Source organism: Manacus candei, unplaced genomic scaffold (assembly GCF_025592945.1).
Source record: "Manacus candei isolate 608988 ecotype Guabito, Panama unplaced genomic scaffold, ASM2559294v1 h1tg000065l, whole genome shotgun sequence".
NCBI lineage: Eukaryota > Metazoa > Chordata > Aves > Passeriformes > Pipridae > Manacus > Manacus candei.
Genome location: NW_026138113.1, coordinates 8082501 through 8105000, shown reverse-complemented (window position 1 = coordinate 8105000; position 22500 = coordinate 8082501). Strand labels below are relative to the sequence as shown.

At 38.6% G+C, this 22500-nt stretch overlaps 1 protein-coding gene across 8 annotated transcripts in view; it reads right to left on the bottom strand.

Annotated features, from left to right (window-relative positions):
• ZNF536 (zinc finger protein 536) overlaps positions 1–22500 on the bottom strand; it is a 345963-nt gene that overhangs the window by 243725 nt on the left and 79738 nt on the right. For all 8 annotated transcript variants that reach the window (XM_051805694.1, XM_051805698.1, XM_051805695.1 and 5 more), the window contains one exon: positions 696–808. The gene's annotated coding sequence lies outside the window, so the exon portion shown is untranslated. The remainder of the gene's footprint in view (positions 1–695; positions 809–22500) is intronic.

The following is a 22500-nucleotide window of genomic DNA, read 5'->3' as shown; positions in this document are numbered from 1 at the left end:
AGTTCTCTACTCACATAGGATAAAATCTGATAATCCTTACTCAAGCAAATATTAACCACCATCAGGAAGGTTTTACTTTCGATGTTATGGAGTGAAATTTTTGTGTATGTCTACACTGCGCTCCCCGGGGCACTGCACCTCCTGCAAGCTTTGAACTGGCTTGCTCAGATGCCAAAAAGCTTTCTAAGAAACTGGAGAGCTGGCACTGTGTGCTACAATGGTACTGCACTGTGAGCTTTCTAAAGCACTGTGTCTGCAAGAGTTGCAGCAACTGCAGCACAAACATAACCTACAAAATTCAGAACAAAAACTAAACATGTTCTTACACATCCATAGTCTTCTCTGGCACCACAGTACATCCCATAAAAAAACATCTTAAGTCACAAGTATTAGGTGTCCTTCCCTTAAAGAGTATTTATATTTTGAGTATGGAAAAGAAAAAGGCCTTCAACCCACCACACCAGCTGTTTAACAACTGTCAGGAAAAAGGATGTTTGTTTAATGAACAGATACATTTTAGCTATTAGTTAACACCTCTTTACATCCATGATTTTTCTATGTCTGCAACAGAAAATAGTCCGTTTCACATGATTTTCAGGGATCCAAACAGCATATAGATCTCAGATATTTAAGAGTCTCTCACCTTTCCAGGTCAACTTGAGAATTGGTCACATTGTATGTACAATCTGTCTTACCTGCTGCAGCCAGGGCAGTGAAGTCTAGCAGTCTGTGCACATGTGGGAACAGACATCAACACACTCTGTGGCTCAGGAGAGATCCTTTAACCTCTTTGCCTCGGTTTCTCCATCTGCAAAACAGGGAAAAAATGAGACTTGAGTAAATATTATAAAACATCGTAATTCAAAGTAAAATTCTGAGTTAACAGTCTTAGGAACACGTAACTACTTTCTGGTTTTGTCTGTCTGCAAAATTTGGAGCATATGTGCTGTACCAATATTAGCATGTCTTCACAGTCAACATCTAGAATAAATGCTTAAATATTCATTGACTTCAAATTTCAAATTGAAGTTTGAATTGACATTCATTTTGTAGATGTAACAGCATCAACCATTAATCAGGGAATAGAAATAATACCACTCAATTTATATAATCTACGTACTGTGGTCAAAATGTATACTTCTAGATATATAATCTCAAAATTTTAAAGTATTAGCTGCTTAAGTGGATCATGTGGTACATCCCCTCCCTCTTCTAACTGGCTGATTTATGTAACTGAGCAACCAAACAAAAATTCTGAGATGTATGTTCAGCTGTAATACTCACAATTTACATTGTGTATTGAATCAAGTAAATATGTAACTCATGCAATCAGGGAACAGAAGAAATAATATGATTTAGGTAACCAGCTATGACTATAAATTTATAAATAATCTAAACAAAAAACTCTACAAATAAAGATTTTTAAAATGCATTATTCACTGAAGAATTTCATAAGTAAATACTGAATATATACTTTCTATATTCACAAGAAAAGAAAAAATCCAAAATGTACCTAAGGAGATACTATGACTTGTTTGTTCAGATCTATGTACCAGTGACTCCTCCCTCCCTTCCCCTTAAACTACACCTATATAAATGGAAATTCAAAGCCTATATTTTCTAATGCACTTTCTGGATTAGTTAATTTTTAGGAAAGTTACAGGAGTATCTAATGCAAACATTTACATTTATTAAGGGAAATAAAAAGGGGGGACAAAAAAAATACGAAGTTACCAAAATCATTACAGCCATTATTTGAACAGAACATTTTAACCCCACTGAATGCTTCCGTCCTCTCAGCTGTGTCCTTCTGGTATCTTTTCAGTCCTTTTTTCCAACTATGTATATACAGATACCACTGACCAACACAACAGTCGCTAAGTGCATTTCTTCTTTATGATTGCTTGCATTGCCCCAAAATTTTGTACTTGCCAAATAATGGCCTGCTTTTCCCAACTTTTTCCCTATTGTACAAGTTTTAGAAATCCTAATCTTCAGAGAAACTCATTATGGTAAAGAATGAGAAAAGAAAGGCAGAAATACAATTTAAATAAGCTTGTATCTTCTGCTTAAACTCCAGGAAAGAAACTCAGAAATGCAATTTCCAAGTAAAGATAAAAGTCCCATGTTATGTCTCTGTAAACCAGAAGACAACTGACACTTAGAAAGTTGTCCTGTCTGCTGATGGGAACAGTGTGGATGAATCTGGCCAGTCCACTTGTACTTCTCTTTCTGAAACCAGTAATAAAGTTTGAGAGGGGTTATTTTTAAAGCAGCTCTTAGAGTGTTCCAGCTCACTACTGTCAGCTTCAGATCTCAAATGCAATTTGATTTATAATTACATTTTAAAAACTAGCATTAAAATAACATTAGAGGGGTCATAATCTGAACTTTTTAATAGTTAGGCACGTAGCATACATTTAGAAATGGATCTCCAACAGGATTCATCTGGAACATATTCTGACTGGAATTCCTTCCTTCAACCATTTCAGTACTCTGCTGGAGCTGGTGGGCCAGGAAGCCATGGTGGAGCCCTGTATTTCAGCGTTGTTTCAAATGTTAACGGGCTGAAATACACTGCTGAACGTTTGTTAGTCAAACTCTTTGCTTGCATTATAGTCAGGCCCATGTTTGTAAACACCAGTGGGTGAGAACATGCTGGAGAATCTGGAATTAGGCCTCTGCACTGAAAAGTTACATGTCACATCCCTTGCTCCACTGCTTCTGAAGCAACTTTAATTTTCTTGGCCTCTGTGGCACCGACTGATTCGAGGGCATGGACCCATTTGAGTAGTTCCCAGAGGTAGGTTATGCTTGTGCCAGCCAAAACACACATACAGTGAAAAAGTGGTGCTCCCAACAACTGTCAATATTGCGTGTTAGCTGAGAACTACCTGTCCTCCCAGCTGTGCCAACAACTCACACGGGCATTCAGGGAACTTGCCTGTAGCTGCAAGCCCAGCACCTCCTGAACACCAGAGGGGGTCCAGAGGAGGCACAGATTCCTTGCAAAATTTGCCTTGTTCTCCAAGTCCAACCTTCTGATAAGAAAACCTCCCAACTAGTCAGTTCTGCACTGATACCTAACTACAACTTCAGAGGCAAAAGGCAAACAGTTTCTGAATGCTAGTCTGAAGTAAATGAGCTGGTTAAAAAAAAAAAAACAAAAACAAACAACAAAACAACAAAAAAACCAAACCAAACCAAACCAAAAAAACAACCACACAAAACCTGTGCCTTAGAACCAAGTTTGAAATTTTATAGGCTTTTACTCCATAATTTGTACTTGAGCCTTCTGTTATTTTTAAACAAATCTAATTTCTTACAGCTGTGAAATTTACATTTTAAGAGTGTCTAGTGGCCATGTGCATTAATTACTTTATTGTAATATTTTAATGAGTTTGGGGTTCAACTTTGAAAGAATCCTTCTGAATCCCTGCTTCCCCACAGAATTACACTAGAACCTGATTCAATCACAACTTCATACACCCCGAACCAAATCCTGATAGACTTGCACAGTATTTTCAGTTGCCTTATGAAGTCCCCAAACTTTAAAACTGGCTCCAAATTTTAGGACTTCTCACCAAACTAGCCCTTTCCTGAGTCAGAAGCAGAGCTAACCTGTGAGAAAGTTTGTGTTTAGAGATGAACCTCCTGGTTGAGGCTAATCTCAATAAAAACAGATAGTAAAATGAACAATTCAGCTGTAACAGCTAACATTTGGGCCAATCTTGTTCTTAATGACACACAATGATGCAAATGCTTCCATCCTAGCATATATGACATAAAAACTTCTAGGGTTAAAAAATCAACCTCCCCAAGGAGTATCTAAATTCACCAGGGCAGACTGAAAAAGCACTACTGGAAGACTTCCACCTTTGTAAAATAGCTGAAAAGCATTACAGTATCCATACTTCTGCCATGGTATTCCCTTTATGGATTTTGGTGGTTTGTGTCATCCTAAATTACTTCTTCATCTGTGAGTGTGCATAAGTAGTGGTGGGAGATAAGTAAAATGAATCTGTTTTTTCAGGCAGTTTTCGGTCAGGACTTAGTGTCTGTCTGTCCTTGCACTGCTGCAGGTGCAAGTACTCATCCTGGGGACTGAGGTAGAAACCTTCACACCACCAAAGATCACTACAGTTTGAAAAAAGGAGATAAACCTTCTTACAACACCTAGTGCACTTTATTTCCCTATGAATAAGCTAAAGAAGCAAATCTGAAACACACTGAACAGCGGGTTCAAGTACAAATACAGATAAATGCAGGAAAAGTGGGACTGACTGTGTTAGTTGACTGTGATAACAGCAAGAGGTTCATCAGTTGTCAAGTGCCACCACATACGCTGCACCCACAGAGTCAGGCTTGGAGATCTGACCATTTCTGTCCCCAACTCTCACCTCTCTTGGCTGGGGCAAATGCAGAATTGCAACTCCAATGAGCTACCCAGCTTTTTAAAAAGCATGTTTTTAAACCACTTACAATAAGAGCAACAGTTATTATTCAGTACATGCTTTTTATCAGATTGAAGATAAACTTTATTATAACTGGTGGAGATGGTATCAATGATTTGTGGTCTCTGTGAATTCTGTAATGAGAAATGGTAATCTGTCTTGGGGCAAACAATATTATTCTGTTTACTATGCAATTAGCAATATTAAGTCATGATTCTATAACTGATAGCTGAAAATAGGGGTGGTAAGAAGAAACTGGAAGCACTGGAAACTGTCACAGGACAAGTATCTGAGGACTATAAACTATTTACGGTGCTTTAGCCTGACATTCCCTCTTATCCTCCAAAAATCTTCCTCACTGCTCCAGAGATGTTCACTGTAAAAGTATCAAGATTGTAAGTGGTTTGGGGTAAAGCCAGAATCTTGCCTTGTTGCGAATACTGAACATACAGTATAGTGCAGGAATTTCATTTTCAGAAAAGCAGCAATAAAGTAGCAAAAAATTCGCCAAAAAAGAGTTTTACTTTGGAAAAGGCATGATAATGAACCAAAAAGTACAACAAAAAGAGGTGAGACCTAATCTCTGATTCCTGGCATATTTGGTGTACAATGAAGACAGAATACTTTCCTGCACTTAATCTCTTCTTTAATTTTCAGACCCTGTACCTTTGTGTGACCAAAACCCTGTACTTCTTGTTTACTCTTAGATCAGCCTTAAGCTACCACCATATGGAGCTGGGAACACCACAGACAGAGCAGAAACAGTCCTTAACTAATGGTCAGAGTAAATTGTGTTGGGAGTCAAGTGGGGCCACTCTCAAGTGGCTGGTTAAGAAAAGGGCTGACCTATAATGGAGCTTCTCTGCAAAACAATAATTTTTTACTTTACGTTATGAAGTACAGAACTGTAACTGTGATCAATGACAGAAATCTCACAGCCTTTTCTAGTCTATTCCTTAGCCATACACATGTAGTCCAGCCCTTTTGGCAAGGATTATGAGGTTACCTCAACAGGAACTCAGAGCTACAGCCCAGACTTTCGTAGTGAACAGGCAAGACCTATAGCGTGCTGGGGTCTTTCCTGCTAAATTGATCTCAAAAAAAAAAAAACAACAAACCAAATTATTACTCCCTTTAAACTAGCCCATTCCATTTGTAGCTCTCTGGAAACACGATGCTCCATGGAGAGCTCCACTGCACCCAGCAGGCAAAAGCTACATTTAAGGCAGCATGACGCACCAGCGCTGTGCAACCGGGATGCTACAAGGAAGTGACTGCTTCTGGCAGCCTCACAGCCCCTCTCCTGCACCTCTTGCCCTTAAGGATCAGTGCCTTAAATTCCCATATACTACTGAATAACGTCTGGCTGATCCAGAAGATTACCAGCTTATTCCACCTTTGTTCTCTGCCTTCCTTTAGGATGAGCAATGAATGACACCACAGCAGGCATAACCCTCCAGCACAAAGGCTAACAAAGTCGTAGAATGTTTTAAGGAATGATTTAAAAGTTATAGAAGGGTATTCCTACATGGAATATCTATATAAAATCCATTGCTACATGGAAGGGCTCTCAAATTCACTTTACTTTCCCAAACAGTGCAAAGCAAAACCAGCAGCAAAACTCTGCAGGAGCAACCTCCTTAAAACTGATAAAAGTACAGACAGTTTTAATGAAGTGTGCACTAAAACTGAGGGTTTTCTTTGCACAAGATAACACTGAATCAGTTTCACAGCAATAAAACAAACACATAGTGTAAAAATAAATGGGAGGAAAAAAATGATAGGAGTATAAAACTTCATGTTCCTGTACATAATATGCCAGTGGTTGGTGGAAGTTAAGCACAAACTTCTCCTTTTTAAAGAACTACTGTTTTTAGGAAAAAACCCACTCAATAATTAGTATTTACATTTATAGGGTTTAATTCCTTTTCCTGAGGAGGTCCTAGGTCTGGTCATTGTTCATCACTATTGTTCAAAATTTACTCCTAGATTAAGAACTTCTCCCACACTAATAAATAGACATAATAATTTTCTTTAGAAAGCATTTTTTTTCCTTTCAGTAATTAACCTACTTAAATGTTTTAATGGAACTACTGACGTACAATATCACAAAAGGTCCTCTGACCATAAAATAAAGTGAGAGATGAGATTCCTAAAAACTTTTGTATGAAGGTGGTCTAGGATTTACAAAAACAGACAGCTCTAAGACTATCTTTAAAGGTCATAAATTAGGTACTCTCTTAAATGTAATTCAATCATTCACTGTTATAGGAGCTTGATTCTATTAGTTGTCCTATGCGTTTTACAAAACAGAACTCCATTAACATTATTCACTTATAGCTTCCCACTATAAGTGGATATTCTGCTCAACAGGCTTTAAATAGATTTTTTTTTTCCCCCTGAAATTGCTATTAAGCATACTTTTACTCAAAGGGTAAAGTAGGCATAGGATTATGCTTGTACTTCATGCAAAGGATACATTTTCAGCAATCAGAACCACATTCCTATGAAGTAAAAATACTCTATATAAGCCGATTGTTTTTATCCCTCCTAACCTTGCTCAATAAGGACTCTATTCTGATCTTTTGAGTTACACACAAGTTTTCCAATTTGGCTGAATAAAGGTATCTTGTTGGGCAGCTTCATGAGCATATTCTGTGTCTTGAATTCTGACCTTGGCATGTTCAAGGTGGATCTCAATTATAAGATGCTGCTCAGAAGGGAAAAAATACTTTAATTTTTTTTTAAAAATCAGGATTTATTTCACTTTCTTCAGTTAAAGAATACAGTATGGAACTCCTGCTTTTACATACCTTGTTTTACTGAACCACTAAAAATATAAACCTTGATAAAGTGACCACAACACATATATAGCCACAAGATTTTCAGAGCAATTTACCTGGCCTGTAGTTACATTTCAGTCTCAGAGACATCTACGGTAGATCATTCATCTCTGATTTCATGTTGGTTTCACTGTGAGTGATTTTATGCCCTCACCTCTCACAGTTTAGATTATTCTGAATGAGATAAAAAACACACAAGTGCACGTGGAGGAGCATCGTGCTGGGCCAAACCACATATCCCACAGCCAGTCTCAAGGGATTTTAGCCACCCTGTGATGTTGAGCTGCCTGTTGCAATAATCTGACACCCAAACAGACCCTGACCCACTGCAATGGTGTAGTTGCAACAGCACAATCTGTATATAAAGAATGCGTCTGTCGAGAGCCAAATCCTCCGTCTGGTTACCATATCCTATGTTCATGTCTTACTGCTTAAAGCAGGACACATGGCAGAAATCCTACACTGTTGTTCTTCTCATTGGCCACGCCAATCCCAGATAATCAAGTCAGTCAGTCACCAGCAGATACTCTTTTCTCAGAGGAAAGGGTTGAATTTCATCTGACCACTGAACTTCAGCTTGCACTTGAGGTTCTAATTTTCTTCTGGTCTTAGCCCATTTCTGTCCTGCTCTGGCACACACTGCCCTAGTAAGTACATTTATTACCTCAGTAATTCCTCTGAGGGCTGTCTTACTTTCACTTTATATCTGGACTCACATAAGCATCTCCCCATTTTACAAGGAAACATTTATTAGCCTCTGATAGGAGCTTCCTGTTCCATCATGCTGAATGCCATTGTCTGTTATTCTTCAAAAGCAGGATAACAAGTTGCACACTCCCAGGTTGCTCTTGCTCATGGCCATGCAGCACAGACACAGAGAAGGCACATCGAGCGGGATGACCAGGAATTCCAGATTATCTTCCTGTCCTGTTTGCAAACCTGTATTCAGCTGGCCACACACACAGTCAATTTACACTGTGGTACCATTCACCAGATACCAGTGGCACTGGGTGACCCTGCAATTTCTAGGGTGCCCTGTTCATCCTCTGTGTTCATGCCCTTGGGACCAGTGCAGGAAAGGACTGTACAAGTCTCCTTCACCCAAGGATTCCTCAACTATGAGGTTGATCTTATTACTTTGGGACACTTGAACAGTAGAGGGTAAGCCTATTATATCACAAAAACAGGGATTTCTGCTGTAATTCCTCCAGTTCAGAGCTAATTATCTTACTTGAGAACTGCTCATGGGTTTTTTACCCAGGTAGTTGTGGGTCATCACTGCATATTCCTGTTTCTCCAGGTTCACCCTGCAAAAACTCCTCAGTGTAGCAACTGTTCGTAAAACCACTACTGTCCAAAAACTGTCCAGCATTTCACAGTGTTTACACAGGAAACTTTGGCCATGATCACCCCCAGCCATAGCACAGACAGATCTTCAGAGGAGGCAAAAAAGTATAATTGCTAGAAAATAAAATTGCATGGATTTACCCCAGCTGTAGATCTGGACCCACCCCGGGGACAAGAAAAAGATTTCAGTGCACAGAGTATTTTACTAGAAACCATGTGAAGTCTCTCATCCACATCAGCCTGCTATTTTTTACTTCTATGGAAGCAGACAACATTTGTATTCAGCTGCTCACTTATAAATAAAAAACATTTTTACATGGGTGGATTGGAGTGGTCTTGCCCCCCTCCCCTTCGGTTCCCATTATTTTATATATTACACACATGTTCTGTCAGCGAAGCTCACTTTGTTATCTGAAACATCTGTGGTACCCTGCTGTGGGGAAGGCCAACACTGCTGCTGCTGTTGCTGCCTGTCTTTATTAGCCACTGATTTGCTGATCTTGTCCTCCGACGGCGCACGGGGCTCCGGTTCGCCTGCGCGACACCAGGGCTGCACAGCACAGCCAACGGGGTTCTGTGAACCAGCACAGAGGTCCTGTTGCTTCACAATATGGCAGTTACCACCTCCACGAAAATATGAAACCCGGGTTTCACGTGTGTGTTCATGCAAGCACTGTTTTTTACATTTCTAAAGCAACGTACGTGGATTTATCCATGCAAGAAGGCACAGCCTCATCAGAACGAAAGGACCTCCCACCTGAGGCTCTCGGGCTGTTGAGCAGCCATAATATTTTCTTATTTATTTTGGCCAAGTGAAAAATAGCCTGAATTGACCTCTTTTAGCCTTATTTTCAGGTACTTTTTACAGTTATAGTCCCGACATACTTCCCAGTCCCATGAAACTCTCTGGGATCTACGGCTACTGTAAAGATTATTACCTAAGGTATATAAGAAGTATGGATTTCTTATGGAGCCATGTCGAGATTTTAAAAGATAACACAGAGATGAAAAATCTGTCTACATTTCTTAAATAATATTTTTAGAGATAAGATTCTCAGGTCACCTGATAGGAAGTGAAGCTGTTTCTATGTATTTTATACATTTACTTTCAGCAAGCAATAGCACCTTGGTAAAATCAGCTTAACCATTTCCCCTCTGAAAAATCAAAACCCTCTTATCTTTATATGGTTTTCTTATGACACAGATCAGTGAAATATACATTCCATTTAAGAATTTGAGATATAGCTGTTAAACCACAAAATTTAACAACATTTAGGAGAAGATGCAAGAACTACTCACAAAAAAATTCTCATGGACCAGATTTCCAGCTGATGGCATTCCTTTTATGGGTCTACTGTTTTAAGAAACTGCTCTCTAATACAAAGATGAGACAATAAGAAGTTAAAGGCACATCCTTTCCTTTTAAAAAAAAATAGATTTATCGATGACATAAAAACCTGAGTGGAATTCTGAGTCCCATAGATAACCTCAAACCAGGTTTTTTGTAGGTTTTCCAGATCTTCCAAGGATTCTGGGCATGATAAAGAGAATAATTATTGTATGGAAACATCATGTGACTGCTGTCACAGATCTTTTACATGCAAGTCAGTGTGCATATGTGGCCAATTCAAGATTCAAAATTGAAGACTGATGTGGAGATAATTATAAATGAAAATAAAACACAGTTTTTGAAAAAACACCCTGGTTTTTTTACAAAATAATTGATCACCTAACCCCAGTAGGAAGGTTCAAGAGTTACTATATAATGAAGTGCTAGTAGCAAGCAGATTGCTGTATCTTTCAGGATCCCAGATCGTGATGACAAGAATAGAGAGACAAGAAAATAAATGCCCCAAAGGCACCTCTCCCATCCTCATCCCCCTTTTGCTTGAAGCATTACTTACTTTCACATTTGCTTTATTTATATTACACAGCTCTAGTATCCCCAAAACAGCTAAATTCTGTGCAGAAACCTGAAGGATCTTTCTGTATTTCAATTCTGAACCTCATTTCCTATTCCCTGAAAATAACTGAGATGTGATAGCAGAATATCCCTGGTCTCCAAAACAGTCTTCTGATTACCCAGCTAACAAGCTGGTGTACAGCAGAACAACCTCCAGAACTGCTCTCCAGTCAGTTCATCCTGTTTTACCTGTATTCAACCAGGAACTAATCTGATAGTCACAGACTGTCCTCCCTGCTCCAAGCACATCCCCAAAGAGGAAAAGGGGATGTGACACTGTTGCTACTGCCACCACTAGCTGAGGATTTTCTTAGAGAAGGTGTTTCAAATCATCTGGAGGCCAGTGAAGTCACAGATACTTTCCACCACCAGAGGAGTAGAAAGTACCTGAGCAACAGCAAGGATCTGGTCCTAAACTTACAAGATAGTTCTTATTTGGGGGAAAGTGAAAGGAAGGAACAAAAAACATGCATATGCATAAACAAGTCCAAAACTTGGAAGATGAACTGAAAAGACAATTATCTTTATAAATTTAAAAACTGCAAACAGATCCATGCAGGACAATTTTCCATCTGTCCAGATCCTTCTGCAGGACATATGCACAAGATAGGAAAAAAAAGCTTCATATAAAGAAATATGCTAACTTGAAGCTAAGATATTTACGGTTGAGGGGGAAGGAAAAAAAAAATAGTGCAGTGCTACGTTGGAATGGTAGTAATTTCTCTTTCACCCTTTGTGTATGTCACCATCTATTGTTACGCAGTTTTTTAACGTTCATCTGAATATTTCATCCATGCAAAAATTAGTCCCAGCATCTTTTTTTCTGAATAATGTTTGGCGGTCAGTGCTTCACAACTGCAAACAATCCTCTGCTGCTATTGAGTGCTACAGTCAGGCTTGTTTCACGCTGGAGGTTAGAATCTGATCCTAAGTCCATTAAATCACAGAGTCTTTTTTAAGTTTAATCTTGAGAGGATTTGAGTTGTAAACAAAGGACACTATACATGGGGAAAGAAACAACAGAAAACTATGAACTTATGACATTAATGCAGCCTCAAGTTCAAATTTTGTGAGTGATTTAGCAAGAAAAATCTGAGCTTTCGGCAGCAGCGCACACGCCCTGGCATGTGGGCAAAGCTAAACTGAGCATTGATGCTCACATCCAAAACACACATATGGATCCCATTTCACTATAGACGTGATTCTTCATGTGCAAAACATGTGTCTGACTGGTTTTCTTTGGCTTTTTAAGATGTGTTTCTTTTTCTTTGGTGGGGGTAGGGAGAAGAGAAGTAAATAAATAATTTGTGTGGTATTTGAATATACACTGTCTATGAAGAGAACAGCCTGGGATTCAAGGGCAGGTAAAAATCCTGGACTTCAGCTAAAAGTACCAATTTCAGCAACCAACCAAATGCAGACAAGAGAGAAACTTAGTCCACTATACAGCTTTAGCAACACGTTAATCTATCCCACTCTGTAATTGCTAGATAGGAAAGGGAAAAAGGGCTCCAGATGCTAATAACTTGCAAGTGGTAATTAGAGGAGTCCACATTACTGCTGCGGGACTCCCATCTTCCCTTGATTACTGGGAAGAAAATTTTGTCCAGTGGGTCTCCTTCTCACTTCGAAAACATGCAGCACTCCTGCCTTCCTAAGCTCCATCTCCTTCTCACCACACACAGCAACAGGAGCTAGATTGGGCCTGGATAACTTTTTCTACCTTCCTTAAAACTGGAGGATGCTCTATTTCCCATAGAACATGCAGGAAAATATCCACAAGGTTATAAGGTGACCTAACAGAATAGTACCACAGGCCCCAACTTCCAGCTATACAAGATGAAAATTGGCTCCTGCAAACTCAGCCTGAGCATGACAGAGAACAAGAGAGTCTGCTTCTCTTGCTGTAAAGGGTAACAAATATCTTTAAAGGTTCCTTGAGCATTTATAATCTCTGGGATCACAGAGACAAAGTAAGTCTGGAAAGGGTCTCAACATTGCATGAGAAAGTAAAAGGAAAAATACACTTATCACGAAGAGGGAATGCATTTGTATTATTATATTGAAATAGCACAAGGCTACAATGACAGGCTATAAATTTTTCTCTTGGACTGTAACCAATATTTTCCATTTCAAGTAACAACAGTGTAAGAAAGAATGACTCAGAATTAATAGAAATTATGGACATAAATTGGTAGGTACTTAGGTGAAAGAGAACCTCAAATTCAGCTGCTGTTAAAGGAGAAAAGGTTAACTAGCCCTTTGAGCAACCCTTGGACCCATTTACATGGCTGACAAAGTGACCAAAAAGGTATGCTTAGACTTTTTTACCTGTGATGCCCATCTTTCTAGTTCTCAGATTCATAGCCCAGAATGTTACTGTAAATTCTTGGCAGTGAAAAGCATCTTGCTTTTATCCTTGAAATTTAACATTAACCATAACACTAAACTTAATCTATGATTCCAAATAATAATAGCAGTGATAGTAACTGTGTGGTTCTGCAGTGATGAGAATTAAGTTACAGAAATTTCTCACTTCTACTTTTTCTGATTTGATTTGTCATTTCATTAAACAACCATGAATTATTGAATATTAATAATTTTAAATCAGTGATGTGTCATAAGATATACATTTACAGACTATAAATATTTTTCTTAACCATTCTGTTGCTGTAAATGGCTATTGAAACATCAGTTGCTCAGTTAAAAAACAAACAAACAAACAAACCCCACCAAACAATCAAGGAAACCAGGACTAACTGCAAGGAGCCTGTTAGCCAAAGCCAATGTACATTAGCAAAGCTGGGTCCACAAGATGAACAAGCTCTCCTCTGTTTTAAGACCCAATCCTACATTTGGTTGGTACATGTCAATCCACATGATCTTCTAACAGCTCCATCGAACCTCGGGAGATAAGTCCCAAAACTGAAACTAAAGCTTTTTTTTTTTCCCCTACACAGACTTTTAAAAGGGAAGGACTGTGAATATTGTAAAAAAAAAAAAATAAAATCAATGCAAAGTGTTTTAGCACAGGTGTTCCTGTTATTGTGCTACATTTGGAAAGCCCACACATCATTCAGCACACCTCCAATTCGCACACCCAGCTGCGTGAGGTGGTGGGCTATTGTTAGTTTACAGGTTTGCAATAAAAAGCATGAAGTAATATTGGCAGGCTCAGGAGCTTTTTTTTTTTTTTCCCCCTTATGATGTCTCCCTGCATCTATTTATCTAGTTCTCCTTGCTTTGTTTCTGCTTTTATATTCAGCATATTCAAAAAAGGGTCAGAAGAGGTTTTAAAGATGTAATGCCACGCTCAAGCCTTTTGAACACTAAGAGAAAACCTCAAAAGGTTCACGCATAAAGGAACAAAGATATAAGGATAGCTTTGAACCTGAGGGGCTCTCTCACTGCAAGCAAGTGCATTGCCAGCATGTCACAGGTGTACACCACATGAGCAAGTGAAAAAATAAAATGCCTTTGTGAAGGGGTGTGATGCTGACGGGTCCGAGTCCAGAATGCATTAATCCCAGGGTGAACGCCTGCATCTGTTAGATATTTATGTAGTTCCTACTAGTAGTTTGTACAGATATCTGAGCAGGTGAACGTCAACAGCTTTGAAACCATATGTTAACGGGAGGCTGTGGGAGGGTGAGGCAAGGCCATCAGGCATTCGGGGTCTGACAGGGAGGGCAGACACCCACTGCCTTAACACGGCCCCGGTCAGGCGGCACTCCGGGGCCCTGCCTCAGACTCCTGCTGCTTGAGCGGTGGGACACTGGGGCAAACGACTGAGTCTTCCTCTCTGTTTCCCCATCCTTGAACAAGAGATACTAAATGTGCCCACACAATGCCAAATTTCTTTCATCTCTCTCTAATTTCTGCCTTTTTCTTCAGGGGGGAGAAAAAAAAGCTGCTGACTTTAGTTTGTCAGAAGAAGACAGAGTCAAGATCTCTGTCTCCTGGTAGTTACAGGAACACACTACAGGAGAGGAAAACCAAGTCCTGTTCGTTCATTTGTCTGATTCAGAAATTTGTTTTCATCTTGTTTTTGTATATTAACTCTGAGTCGCTCAGGAGTGGCATTCATTCATCTGAACTTGGGTCATCCCATTTCCCAGGACAGCCTCCTGACCACCAGACTCCACTCCTGGTAGGTACATATAAGCACAGTTGAATCTAATATATTTTCAGAAAGGAAAAAAAAAAAAAATCAGTTTTAAGAAAAACAATGCCCTTCCCAAAAGCAACATTTTGCCTATAATGTTTACTTTCTCTTCTAAATATCCTCAGCAAGGAACTGAGAATTCATTCATCTTTGAATGAATTTATAAAACATGCTGAGAGGTCTCTGGCTGAAATGTGTGAAATTTTTTTATGATTAACACAGAGCACTCAAATCCAAAAATTGTCAGTTTACACACCACTTTAACCTAGACCACTCAGCTTCTCCTGCCATACATGACTTTTAGGAAATTAAAGGAAAACTGTTTTCATATTAAATGTGAAGTTTCTAAAGGAGGTCTGCTAGGAAAATTTTCCTTCAAATTAATATTTTCTGTCAAAAGAAGAAAACAAATCTCTCAAATCCCCTCCACTTCAAACAGCCTAGCAACTACCTTGAACCCTCCATAGTTCAAGTTACTCTCAAAGGTAAGGGAATCAAAAACTAGCTTTGGAGCCCTATAAGATCCTATTGCTAGAGGAGTAATTCCACCTTTGAAAATCTTGGTGCGACTAAGTGAATTCATCAAGAGTTGCAATTTCCTTTTGTCCTCAATGGTCTGTGTTGGAGAAATACACCTTCCTCACCTTCTGAAGTATGACAGCTTCACTGAAAACCTTTCAGGGAGGATCCATCCATAGGGTACGGGGTTCCTAAATTAGCATTGCCCAAACTCTGCTCCCAAACGTTACTACTCCAACAGTTCCACCGTTGCTAAGTGCTTCTGAAAAAAATCTAATCACACCTTCTCATCCTTTTGTGCATCTACCTTTTACAATACCAGAACGCACACTCTATAGTAGCCCTTTTCAATTTATTTCCCACATTCTTCCCTTCCCCAGAAGATATTATTCATACCTACTCCTTCACTGTGTAATTAACTTGTTCCAGTCTTTGGAAATGAAACATTCACTCCTGTTTTTGCCCCAACCCTCAACGTTTGAAGAGTTCCCAAGCCTACAGGGTGGGGAAGGACACACCATAATTACTCTACGCTTGATACTTGAATGAAAATAATCACACTTGTCCTTCATTACTTTGTTTACCTTAGTGATGCACAGCTAATAAGGAAAGTCTATATGTAAAGCTGGTGGTCTACCAGAGACCCACCTTTGTTGTTTGAGGTCCCTTCAAATGCCCTGCAGGACTCCCAGCACCTGCTCTAACGTGGGCAAATCTAGATCTAGTGTTGTTCCATGGAACGGGAAGAGTCACAAATGACATCTCCACTGTGTATTAGAAAATATTAATTGAGATTTTTAATTTTGGGAGATGTGTGTTGCATGGCATCTGTAAAATATGCCCCAAACATTCTCAGGAGTACAGCTCAAAGAGTTTGATTAAAATTGAGTAAAATCAGTCTCTCATCCTTCTGTTTAAAAAATGAGAATTCATTTATTCAGCTTAATTCAAAGATTTATATATGATTAAAATTACTATAAGATGTCTAGCTTTTCTGCAATAAACTGCAATGGCCATCAAAATATTGATAGTCATTGGTAAATTACTTCTGGTGTTTAATCAATGTTATTTTTTTATCATCCAATTTTTTCTTCAAGTCAGCTTCTAACACTAAACTACATTTCATCAAGGTTGGTAAAATGTTTAGAAAGGAACAGATGTCAGAATATGGGGATTGCCAATAACACTGATGGAAGCCAGTAATTTCTTTCCTGTCCAAAGGCAAAAGAATGAAGAATAATCTAGACTGTATACAATAATACAAGATTTACTACAACATTAATGGCTATAAAAAGTAAAAGTATACAAAAGCTATCTCCATTTTTTCAAGCCATCACTAAGGGCAGTGTTTTTCAATTTGAGACAATTTTTACAGGAAAACGAAAGGTCTATCTATTCTTAAGCCTTTAAATATCCATAAAATACAGATGAAGACACAGGCTAGCATTAGTTGCTTCCAAATATACTTGTATATTAGTCTATTGTGCAAGTTAATAATTTTGCCAAATCTCAAAAAATGTGGATGCAATCTTTCCTTTAAGAAAGCGGCTCAGCTTGTTATTTACAGATTGTAACATTTACATAAGAGTTTGGTTTAACAAGAGATATAAATATAGATAAAACCCTTAGGACTTCATTCTTTAAACTGCCCTCTAAAAATCTGCCCTACAATTTGCACACTGAATTTTGTGCAGACTATTCTTGGAAGCCTTTTGTGAATTAGGGAGAACTGACTCGAAACAGGGGCTGGTTAATCACAATTTTGCAAATTGTACGTAGCAATCATCCTCACATTGTGAAATTCAGATCTATAAAATGCTGATGTTTTAAAGCTGAAAAAATAAATAAGCTAAGTAGGACTACTTTGCTAAGGAAAAGAAAAAAAAAAGAGTATAAGACCCCTTGCAAAGAAGTCCTTAAAAGAAAAATAATTAGAATAAGAAAAGTGGCATCATAAGTTAAGTGCATCTCCATTCCAGATCTCAAAGGTAAGCCCTGCCTGGAAAAATATTTTACTACCAGACTGTTCCTGCCCTAGTCTCATGTCAACACTCACCTGAATACACCAAATTCCTGCACTTCCAAGAATAAACCTGTGGGAGGTTTACTATTTTAGAGGACTTCTGTATATTCATCTACAACCTGGGCGAGCCCTCCAGTTGAGGAGTGACTGGTGAAAGTTCCCCCTTCCACGTGTCTATCACTGTCTGTCATCTGCACACCCAGTCAGAGCTGCTCTGATTACAGAGCAGGGTTGGCACTTGAGCATCAACTGCAGCCACATGGACACGACACGTTATGATGCATGTTGAATGCAAACACTTGACAATAATAGCTGGCAACTAAATAGTTTGAGGGAGAAGGAGCAGAATTTATGTGGAAAAGATGATGCCTCAAAGAAGACGTTTTCTGTTTTGCTCTAAGCTGCAGCTAATGTAACTCCATCAGCAGTTAGAACAAAATTCTGGGTCAAAATTCTTCTTTTCCACACAGGTTTTGCAACTCCTAATATTTACTATAAATGAAGGTCTCTTTCTATTTATTTTCCCTTATCTGTTACAGAAGGATCTTGCCAAACTGCCTGTTTTGAGCGTACAAGGATATGCTGAAATTCATGCAAAATACTTTCTGTTACCAATATCATTATAATGACAAGAACTTTCCATTGGGGTTCAGCCGTGACACAGTGTGTGTTGGTTGCCTTCCTGCCATTCCAAGCCCCTTCACTATGGACACAAGTCACAAACAGTGGAAACTCTGTTTTCCTGATGTTGATCCTCCCCAAAGGTCAGGTTTCTTACCTCAAACATTCCAGCAGTTGCTTAGACTGCAGTTCAGGAATTTTGTGTAACATTGCTTCTAGAAAGCAAATATTTATATTAGTAAATATCATTAAAGTATTGCTGTTACACAGGTATTCTCATTAGCAAACTGCTAAATAGTAGAAAGAGAACTTTAAAGTAAATGGATAGAAACATACTATATTTGTATATTAAACAAACTTTACCATCTTACTTTACCATGCTAAGTGTTTCATCAAACATGAAGCCCAGCTACTATTTTTATGGGAATTAATGTTTTTAGAATTACTGCAAATTCAGAATTCATGCCTTTGCTACAGAGGGCAGGCAGAGGCAGAAAACCCTACAAGGAACAGAACAAATCAGCATTACCAGGATTTTATAAAAGTAGTGATCAGGGAAAAAAAAAAAAAAAGGAAAAAGGAAAACAAAGGACCCACAGGAACCTTACAGGGGGATGAAATAAGGACATTCCCCTTGAATGGGAGAGGCTTACATTCATTCCTGGCTCTGAATAAGGTAGATCAGGTATTTAGCTTCACATTTAAGTGAATATCCTGAGCATTGGGCTTGCTTATCCTCATAGAGCACATTCACTCACCCACTCCTACTGGAGTTCACTCTTTTGTTGTCCTTTTCCCTTTTTTAATTGGAGAAAGCATTTAACCTACAGCTTCATCAGCACAAGTGAATGTCAAAAGGAAAAGAGTTCAGGAATCTCTCTCAAAGTATAGATTATTAATTGAAACAGCTTGAAAAATTTTGGCCAATGAAACAAAACGTTTTAATGCCTGGAATTTGTAAGGGATGCAAAGAAAATTCTCCCCTCTCAGTTCCACTGCACAACTCAGGTTGGAAAGAAGATCTAGAGAGGTAAAGCTGAGCTTCTTCCTTTTTTTCCTCTGCTCCTCACTTTGGAGGTGAAGACTAGGCCAGGAAAAGATTCTATGTTATTTATTAACTCAAAATTGGCATATTTTTGAAAGTCCTAACAGAGGGTCTCTCTTGGGATAAAGGAACACAGGACACTGAAAGCAAAGAAGGCCTGTAAGTGGGAAGAAGTCTTTCAGGGACAAAAAGTTCCCAGAAAAACTTTGGAAGATTCTTGTTTGCTGTTTTGAAGACAACCTGCCTGTGAGTCCAGATGTACTCATTCAGACTTTAAAGCACACATTTCAATGTGCTCTGAGTTTAAATGCAGGATGGTAAATGAGCCATTCATCATACACAAAATCATCTTAAATATCACCTAAGCCATTTCACTTACTTGAGAAATGTTGGCAGCACTGAACTTGCAAATACTGTATATTTCAGAGGTAAAATGCCCAAGACTAGATTTTTTTAAAAGTAATTTAACATAATGAAGCCAAACAAATGATTTATTCCTTGTTTGTTACATTCACTTATGCTGATAATTAGGCAAATGCTTTGCATCTATGTTTTTGTTACCTTCCTGAGCACCTCTACTGGAAGATTTTATTCTTCCTACAGCCCAGCTTTTTTTTTCATTATCTGAGAGCATCATATTTTCTATTTGTTTTCGTGTTTTAGGCAAAGATGTTTCAGAAGCATAAAATTAATACGGATTCAAAATTCCCAGCAATTAAAAAAAAATAGTTATGTATCTAAGAAGCCATAAGAGACTCCAGCACTGGGTGATTCACAATCCCAATGCACTGGGATTTTCATTAGCTCTCAGCATTGCCTCCAAGATAGCAGCAGCCAGTGCAGGTAGGGCACAGTGCAGGTAACCAAAGCACAGCAGCTCAGCAGTAATTGATTGTGGGTGTTGACCCAGACATTAGGATGTTTACTGTCTGCACAGGACTCCTTCACTTTGTGAAAAGCTTTACAAAACTGAACCAGCTCACAGCGTGTCAGCCTTGGGATGGATACATCAAGCACTGTCTCTTAGCGTTTCTTTACTGCTTGAGAAAATCTGACCTCGTGGCTCTAACAAATCACACAGACTGCCTGGACAGCACAAAGCAACATTCCTTCACACAGCTCCAGAGGCTTTCAGGGCAATGTGAGGGATCTACTTGACAAAACTGTAAGCAATTGCTCAGGAGCACAGCAGAACATTGCTTTAAAGTCCACTATAATTTTATTATTATTGCTGCTACTACTTAACAGGAGTACTTTGAAATTACTGAAGTTGTCTGCTCAAAGCCAAACTCTTGCCAGATGCTGCTGCCCACAGTCCAGTCTGAGAGCAGCAGAACTTTCTGATGCTGCCTCTGAAGGGGAAGGGATGCAGAGCCAGAGAGACTCAGAGATACTACTGAAAAACAAAATACTCAAATCCTTAGGAAAAAAAAAATTAAAAATCTACAAATCAGTGTCAGGATATTTTAAATTATCCCATAATTCCCAAAAGAAAAAAAAAAGCTTGAAAATATGTCTCTTTGAAGAAACTTCTAATTTTTTTTTTTTTTTTTTTTGCTACATCCACATGGGTGAGAGATCCTACCCTTAAAGATACCATATTATAGAATACTGTAAGTAAACCCAGAGGGACTAGGCCTCATGAAGCCACGTTGAAAAGTTTAAGGAAAGTAAACTTCAGTTTAGAACAATAAAAATAACACTTACTCACAAAACTAACAAATATCATGTAATAGGTGATCATGAGTTTCAAACTTTAAAAAGCTGTAATATTTTAAAATAACATACAGGGAAGTGTAGTAAGACCAACCAAATTTGTTTTCTCCACTGTGCTTCTCACGGCCCAGTGTCTCTGGCATCTCAAACTTGTTGTTTGAACCCTTTGCCTGCCTTGGATGAACAGGGGGTGCTGATCCCCACCAACTGCAGCTGTGCTAACTCCTGTCATTTTAAACTTCCTTTGAATAACTTCCCCTGTTTACCAATATTTTTAGGAAGTTCAAATCTAAAATCTCTGGGGCTAGAAATATACAACACAAAATGTGTGCTGCATAAGAAAATTTGAGTAGACACTCACAATTTACTTAGTTCCCTTTGAGGGGAACGAGAAAGATGCACAGTACTTTCATTATCTGTCCTTAAGTGTTTTTTGTCAAATTTTGACTCTGCCACCATTCTTCAGTGACAGACATTAGGTATGACATTTTTTGACACAATGTCAATAGTGACATCAGTAATATCTGACACAAGGCACATTGGGGTTATTTAACACAGACAATTGGATAGCTCAGGGCACTGGAGATCCAATGCATAAAGAGTTTTACCTCCAAGTCACCAGTGAATATCTAGCCCAATGTTTTCTAGCTGCTACCAACTGATGGCTCCTCAGAGTCTTATACAGGAGGAGTTGGGTGTATTGAACAGATGTCCAGAAAACAAAAATCAACACAATAAATTACATTAATCTGTGCCCTATGTTGAAACACCATGGAATGAATAGCCAGTGACAAAGCTATTCTTCTACTGCTATCTGTAATTCCTTTTAAAAATGGTTGAATCCCAAAGGAGATATGGGAGGATCAAATGAGTCAGAGAGCACTACAGCTCTAGGCTCCTGAATAAGATTTCTGTCTCAACAGCTTTCAGTCCCAAGGCTTTCATAAACAGTCAAATATACTTATGGGAAAATACAAATGTGAAATGTTACTTTCAATGATGTGTTTTTCAAATATTTCACAATTGGCTAATATACAGGACTCACAAATGCTGAACAGAAACAAAATGAATTACATATATGATCATTCTAGAATTTCCTAGAGTGCCACAGTCCTGATTAAACAAAGTACTTCTACCTACATCCAGTACAGCACTCAGAGCAGAGCAGAGTCTTGCAATATCTATTAGGCATCTGGCTGAGCTCCTGAGTCCTGCATTTGGCCCCAAGATCCATTACTCAAAACCTGGAAGCTCTGGATGTGAGCAGAAAGAGGCCTTAGATCTGGGTACATATGAAACTACCTGGACTTACAAAGGCAGTCACCCTGTGTGAGGTGCTTGGAGAATTTTATATTACTAAGCACTGCTCCCAAGGATTTAAAAATGTAAATTTCAACAAGTCTTTGTGTGGTGCGTGAATCCTCGTTTGAAGCAGATATTTTCATTTTTATCTTATTTTAAGGTTATGCTTATGTTCAAACACGTTCAGCACCTGCAACTTCACGGGAAGAGAACTTCTGTAAGGAACAAGGTAATTTTTTTAAAAAGTTCAGAGCTAAGTGCTTTACTTATAGACTTTTTTTAAAAATAAGTAAAGCTACCAAATCAGAGTTAACCCATGAGCAAAATGTGCTCCTTTTTGTCCTATTTTATATTAAAAGATGATTCACATTAACCTGTTTATCACAGGAAGCCATCAATATGACCATATGACTGCAGAATGATGTTCAATCAATAGCCAGAACCAACAGCTGGGCTACCTACAGATTCCCTGGAACACTTCTTTAATTCATATTAAATAAGG